Raw genomic sequence first — 7,990 nt, forward strand, 5'->3', positions numbered from 1 at the left:
TCAGTAGGGTTTATATTTAAAAATATATATCCCTTGAACTAAGCCTCCAGGCAACTAGGTTTGTAGCCAGAAAAACAATCCTTTCCCACAAATATATACTGTGGCCATTAAAATACTGCGGCCATCAATTTGAAATAATGTTGGCTAGTATTACATTGTTGACAAGAGGACAAATGCCCAAACCAATAATGTTCAACCCCTGGGTCTCTTTAAGAGTTTTCAGATCATGCCCAGCATGCAATGTTTCCTTGCAAATGGATGTTTTATTTCCAGAAACAAGGAAGCAATTCCCCGGAGTAGACCAGGGTTCTACTTTGAGAAACATTTTACCTTTAGCCAATCATGACAGAATCTGTGGGAATCGATCACATGACTGGAAGATGGTGAATTCTACAGAGGATGACAGTTTGGAAGCCTGCTGCAATCAATCGTTTTATTTATTGAGATGTACGCAGGCACACTGTAGTGTCATTTCGGGCTAATCGTGGTCCTATGAGCCTTAACAGCTCCTGTAAAGTGTCTGGATCCATACGAACAAAATTGTGTTTGGGTGGTAGGGGACAGGTTACAACATGCTCACCTACAGACACATCAAATCAGACATGCTGTACACTCATTTAACAGTCACTGAAATCAACGTTAAAAAAAAAATTAATTATTTATCATTTTTATGTAGAATAAAAATTATGATTTGGTTTGCAAATCTGTGTTATTTGACAGGAATCAATGAAAGTGCCATTCCTTCTAGAAAACTGAATGAAACATTTTACTTTGGGAGGAGGGTTTGGCTGAACCTTGGAGAAAGGTCCAAGATTAACTCACTGTTAATCTTTAAACTACAAAGAATGCACAACCTGAACTAAAATAAAGCATCCCTGGGAGCAGAATGCAAGGGGAACGGCATCTCTCATCCAATGGTTTGAAAGCATGAAGAAATGCATGCATGCATCTCTATGTGAAAAAGTGTGTGTGTGTGTGTTATGGCCAGAGGTTAAAACAAGGTTGTATTGAAAACGTATTAACTGGACAACACCCATAAAGGAACTTAACTTCTACTGTAGTTACTGTAGTTCTACAATGTTACTGTGTACCACACGCAAAGGCACAATCCCAAAGTGTGTGGTCTGTATTATTAATACAGCCAGCGGGTGACAGCCTTCTTTATCATCCGGAAACCAAAAGAAGTGTTCCACACAAAGGACACGAGAGGCGGATGCAAAAAAAAACAAAGACTGCAAAAATAAGAAATACTACAAGTACAGTAGAGGCAGGGCAGTTCTTTTCACAACAATGAAATATTAGGGGTTTATAAAAAAGGGTCAGTTTTACTAAAAACACACGGAGATTTAACACCAGGTTTCACAGTGGGTTGTAGACTGCAGGTTGAGCCTGTGGGAACTCTGATTTGACGCTGGAACGAGAGGAGACTGGTTGCAAGAGGGAGCTGCAACTGTTAGTAAACAATCACCCTCCTTCCTCCACACACACACATACACACACGCTACTGTATTGACAGTTACATTTCAGTCTGTTCAATAAGACAACAGCTGGACAGCTTTCACTTTTTAAAAAAAACACTTAATGATCTGCACTTAAGAAATGTTTTCTACTCTTAAATTTGCATTAAGAGTCTGCTGGCGTCAGGTGTTTTAAATAATGCAAACAGAACATAACAAGCTTTTGCATAATTAAAATTAACTTTAAAATAACTATCATGAGAATGGTAAAATTCTCGGACAAAACGTTTTGACAAGAAGTCGTTGGCGAGAAGCCTTTATCAACGTCTCAAACAATTGTGGCCAAAATGATTGCCACAAGATTTTACTACTGTACCTTCTGGTATTTTTTATTGTTTTGGATAAGATTAATTTGTATATTCTCAATTTGTGCCAAATCCTAACTGTTTCTTATCAATTGAATAAACAATTCTATATACAGCGAACTGCACTGTATTCTGCAATTGGTACAGTAACAGTTACTGTAACCTTTACAAAAAACTTTAAGCTATCACAATTACTGTAGTCTCACTATCAATTCAAAACATAACTTAATCCAAGTCTAAATAGTAAACCAGATGGGATGTTTACTTATATATATTTTTTTTTATTATTATTATTTTTAGTTTAGCTTAACACTCACATTGTTCTTCTAGTAAATGTCTACCTTTGTTTGACTGCTCTGCCAAGGACGAACCCCAAATCATAGCAATCCTGAATAACTACTGTCAAGCCCAACAAAAAACAATAATGATATCAGGTACTGTACGCTGAAGCTACTCTGCAGCACATGACAAATAATATGCAAAAATGGCAAACATTAGTCATTCATTGATTAATTGGATGTCACAGAAAAGGACAAAAGAAAAGGTCCACTGGCATTTCCTCCCAAAGATCCCGAATCCATACCCTTTGTTAGCAAAATCTACTCCTACACATTCGCCCATACAAATTCATAAGGCTTTTCCCATGGCCGAGAGTGTTTTTCACCCAAATGTCATTGAGGGAAGCGTTGCCTGGTTATTGACAGGAAAAATGGCATTGAAAATGTGGAGAGAAATTCACACTGCTGGAGGTAAGAATTGAAATGACCAGGGAATACATATAAAGAAAGCCAGGCATGTTTAGAAAAATTCCAAGTTCTGCACCGGCTTGTCAACACTGAGCAATTTGGCACGGTGTGATCCACCCAGTCAAATGAGATCAGTATTTGCGCATCACAGATTCACAGGGTCAATGTTGTTATAAAAGCTGGCCTTCCTAATGGAAAATATTTTCATAATGCTTTCACACCTTTACCAAGCTAAACAAACTGGCCTACAGTGCTTTACACTAGAGCACTGGTGCTTGCCTACATCAAGTACTGTACAATTCGCATTCAAATTGTTCCTTATTCCATTAGAATACAGCTTGCCTATTTTAATCTGGAGCTATGCCAAAAACCTAAAACCTTAAAAAGGATTGAATTAGATTATTATAAATGCAGCATAGACTAGTTTCAGCAAGAAAGAAAGAAATAAAGAAAGAAAGAAAGAAAAGGAAATCTACAATTTCCCAAACAATAGAAGTGTTTCATGTTGTGTGTCAGAGTTATACAAAAATAAATGTTTCAAAGGCATTTTGCACAACCCTTAATGAAAATGTATGGAAATATTGTCAGTGATCGGGCTAGACCTGCCAAATATCTGCTGCTGAGAACTACAATACTGTACAGTGCCTCCATTAGCATACAACATGTGTGCAGTAAAATCAAAACAAACCATATCTTGCCAGGTTGTTGTACAGTAGTTTGAATTTATACACCACCCTACCATTTAGATTTACTAAAGTTCAGTACTGAGCAATACAAATAACCTACTACAGTCTAGACAGGTCCGTCACCTTCAACCAAACACAACAAATCAAAACTATGAAACGACTGCTCAGAAACCACAAACTTACAGTAAAACACTGAAATGGGGAACAGATGTACTTTACTATATTTGATAGAAAAAAAAGAAGACCAACATTTTACCAACCTACTTTAGCTGTAACCAACAAATTAAATCAAAATAAAAACTAAACGGAATGGTAATGGTGGGTAAAATAAAAACCCAGTGACAACAAAAATAGACAGAACTGTAGGTATATCAATAAATTATGATCTAATATTAAAAGATGATCTAATTAAGTCCTTTTGATTTTTATTACATGTTTGTTTCCTTCATTTTTATAGAGCCAGTCTTTCTCAGAAACAAAACCATGTTTACACAACATATCCCAGGTACACACATGGACACAAAACAGCTACAGTGCTTAATCCAGCAGGGATGGAAATAAGACTCCTACTACACAGCACTTTCACCCAGTCCAGGTTTTATTACGAGCATGATTATCCGCATTGTATAGGTACAAGCGTGGGTGTGTCTTATTAAGCTCATAGTGAAAGCAGGGAGTCTTGTTTCTATCCCTGTCCAGAGATCCAACTCTAAAACTGTTTTAAAACAAAAACTTTTCTATATACAGCAATATAAAAAAAGAAATGTACCCCTGTAGGGATGACACAAATGTGTCAAACATTTTATTGAACTGAAAGAATTGTTAGCAGTGATAACAGTGTACAAACACCGCTGCTACCAAGGTGTTTTGTTCCTCTCTCTTTCTGTATAGAGCCCACTTGTCCATAGAGACATTATATATGGTTTCAAATAAACTGGACGGAATTTAATTGGGCAAAGGAAAAATATTTTAACCCACCTCCTCTCTGTTGTGGGAGAGACAGTGGTATAGCATAATTTAAGGAACAGAGAAAGAAATAAAGTATCTGCAAGAAATCTAGGGAGCGAGTTAGATAAGTTATTTTAAATAAATTGGTGTTTTCTTCTTGACAGAGAATCACGTAATACAGTATATGTGTGCAACATGAATAAGATGTCTATGGCGTGAAACTCTTGGTCTTATGACCTCACTATAACAGCCATATTGAGTCACAGGTAAATGTCAAAGTCACTGGCACATTTGGCCTAAAGTATGTTATCACTCAAATACAAAGTTAGTTCCTCAAATGGTCTGATAGTCACGTGGTGGACAGTGCGATGGCAGCTTTGCCATAAGATGACTATTTAAATGACAATAATTTAACTTTACATAGAGAACAGAATATGAGTATATTGAATATGAAGCCAGTATCTCAAAGACAAAAAGTCACCTGACCAGAGGGGCTTCCAGAACACTGAAAATATGCAGTCGGTATCTCAAAATGTCTTCTAAAATATAAGCTCTTCCAGCAGTGGATTATAAAATACGCTCCTCATCGCAAAGCCAACTCACCGAACACTTAATTCTCTGTGGTTCTATCAGTACATTCAAACAGTGCAAAGTTCAGCCATTCAAACACACTGAGCTGTACTCATAAACTGGTATGACATTTAGGGAATGCTTTACAAAAGTGGGTTGGAGCCTGATGAGGGGAAAAAGCACCAGGTTTAAAAATAAATAAATAAATAAATAAATAAATAAACAAACACACAACAAACTATCTGAAAACAAGTGCTTCATCCAACAACTCCACTGGGTGTTATGTCCATCTGTAGTCTTGGCGTGGTGCTACAGTAGTCTGCAGTGCAAGCAGGATGTCAGCAGCCTCTCACAATATGGCAGGTTATTGCTATTGGTTTGTAAACACCTAAAAAGCATTTGACCTTTGATTTCCCCACAATGCATTGCTGACGGTTCAAAATACATGAGTAATACTAAGACATACAGCTCCTTATTATAATGCAACCCTTATATCACTGACCAGTATGATCTGCACGGTATGCATTCTCAATACAAGGCCAAGCACATATGAAATATCTTATTGCTCTCGACTACAGAAACATTGCAAAGCAAAACTGATATATTTTGTTGATCATCAGTATACAGATGGGCAGTTCAGAGGGTTTTTTTGAAAACACCCTTTACTTCTAAGAATATCCTGTAAATCCAGCGTGATAATAAAAATCTATGAGCAATCAATATTCTAATATTCTACAGGAGAATTCAGGTTCACAAGAATGATAAAGAATTGTCAGAAAAGGAATGGAACATTGAGGGGTTAAAATGATCACAGCAGTAATCCAGCGCAGAGACACGAACATGTGCTGTTTGGCCAACAGGTATCAAGTCACCTGCTGTAATATAAATAAACTAATCAAGCCCAGTCCTGCAGATAATTTCTTCTTGGATCGCCAAGTCTGCATGCGACAACAGAAAGGCAGCGATTCAGAATGTGTGTGTAGAGAAATGTTCAAGGAAAGGGAGTCTGGTTATAATGCAGGCCACTGCACTATAGCACAGGGTCAGCAGGAAGACTGCTTTAACATACAACACCAGATTCAAGTTTGGTGACTGAAAAGGGCAGAGCATTGGTGAAACCTGCTCCTTGGCCTGAGCCCAATAGACAAAGTCAGCCAATCCACAACCACATGTCTACTGTCTGAAGTGACCAATGACAATGGCATGCAAGCAGATCCTGGATCAGCTGTCAAATCCAAACTTCAATAGCATACATGTAAAATATTTACTCCCATTATGACTGTTGAAATGCAAGCCATTTTAAAATGCTAAAGAAATCACATTGTTCCCTGAACTGGTTTAGATTAGGGAGAGTCAACTGTAGAAATTATACACGTTGCACATTAAAACACAAGTCATCAGCAGGTTCAGGAATCAGGAGCTGGGAATGATTAGGAATGATTGCTGATCAAGCCTTTCCACCTGTCTGATGATCACAGTACTGTAAGCACCTCAAATTGCCTTCAGTCTTTTCCAAACCTTTATCAAAAGACTCCTTGCCTCTACCTGTAGATTATGATTTGGAAAGGAATCTCATTGTAAACTGATCATATTACTTGAAATGCCACGGAGTTCAATAACATACTGGGTTAAAGATCAAACACAGAATATGGTGTTGCTTTTAAAATATTTAACTTTAAAACTCACCTAGATTTAAATGAATATCAAACAAAGCACAAATATATACACACACAACAGAAGTAAAAGGTTACCAGCACCCAGGGAGAGAAAATGACATGTCTGTTGAATTATTTAACAATTGCCCCCAATATCCTGCATTATATTTCCCAATTTACTGGAAAATAAACATCACACTTCACTGAAGAAACCACTCGAGGCTGTACCATTTACAATAAAGCCAGTTCTTTTTACGCCGCATTCGTGCATAATAACTCGCTATGATCTCTTGACAAAACGCCTATGGACAGACTTAAATGCACCAAACAGTAATCACAAAAATGATAATGACATTACATTGTGCCTATTATAGGAGCGAGACATTTTCAAAAACATATTTGTAGGTACTGTGCAAACGTCTGTGTACTCAACTGCTTTTCGTTTGAACAAAAATGCCGACACATTTACAGAATTAGAAACGCTACATTGCAATTGGACTTTTCTAGTTGCACACGACTGTCAAACCAGTAACGTTTAGCTACAGATTAGTGTGTCTCTATAAAGTTTAATGAGTAAATCAAACTCACTCCTTTGGAGAACCTTTGAAAATGCACCAACCTGAAGGAGCTATGCTGGTTTAAATATGATAGCACGGGCAGTGCAATACAGAACTAGCTTGTATTAATAATTCCAGCAATGCTCTCCACACATTTTCAGCAGCAGACCGTAGAAAACGTGGCCAAGCGAAACACACAGACACGGTTAAACAAACATATACAAATACTCACTTTTATTTTTCTTAATGAAGAAATGCCCAATGAACTCCCCCACTCTCTCTTTCTCGCCCCGGCTCACTTTCAGGTCCTCCTTTCTTTACTGCAAGCTTTCTGCTATTGTCAGGCACAGCCGACCCTGCTACATAGCAACGCCCGCCCACCAAGTACCCTGACACGTTTTAACTAGTCGCTCCTACACCTCGCCTTTCTACGATTGACCTCTCTGCCCGTCAGTCTCATAAAAGGGTGGAACGCTGAAGCGTTGAAGATTTGGCTGCTTCACGTAACTTTATGAGAGCTGATGTCATTGATACCAACCGTGGATTATACGAAACAAATGACGTAACCTTGACAGTGACCGAAATCGATGCAAACTGTTGTTAATTTTAGTATGGATCAAACCAGTGCTTGCAAATATGCTAGTATTTAAAGCATTCATTTACTATCTTTTTTTAACAGACTATTTCATATTTTTCAAGATTCTGTTTTCGTCTTATCTTTTCTGGGCCCCAAAACATACATTTATATGAGTATGTATGCGAGGCAAATACAAATAGGTTGTGCTAAACCTTCATCACCGTATATACTATGCTTTAGGTGACGTGCATGGCAGGATTACATAGTGGCAAAGCAATTACATTATTTTGTCTCCTAGACTGCATAGAAGGCTGAACTGCAGAAAGCAGTAAAAATAGCAGGCACCCAGGAAAGCTAAAAATGTAACACGAAGATTTAATGAGTATGGTATCTAAATAGAAGGAATGTGGGTTGTAATTGCTGCATTTC

General features: G+C 37.7%; 1 protein-coding gene across 1 annotated transcript in view; it reads right to left on the reverse strand.

Annotated features, from left to right (window-relative positions):
- pak1 (p21 protein (Cdc42/Rac)-activated kinase 1) overlaps positions 1-7,352 on the reverse strand; it is a 43,199-nt gene extending 35,847 nt beyond the window's left edge. The window contains exon 1 of the mRNA XM_041232817.1: positions 7,217-7,352. The gene's annotated coding sequence lies outside the window, so the exon portion shown is untranslated. The remainder of the gene's footprint in view (positions 1-7,216) is intronic.
- Positions 7,353-7,990: the final 638 nt, after the last annotated feature.

The sequence above is a fragment of the Polyodon spathula genome, chromosome 30 (genome assembly GCF_017654505.1).
Source record: "Polyodon spathula isolate WHYD16114869_AA chromosome 30, ASM1765450v1, whole genome shotgun sequence".
NCBI classification, from domain to species: domain Eukaryota; kingdom Metazoa; phylum Chordata; class Actinopteri; order Acipenseriformes; family Polyodontidae; genus Polyodon; species Polyodon spathula.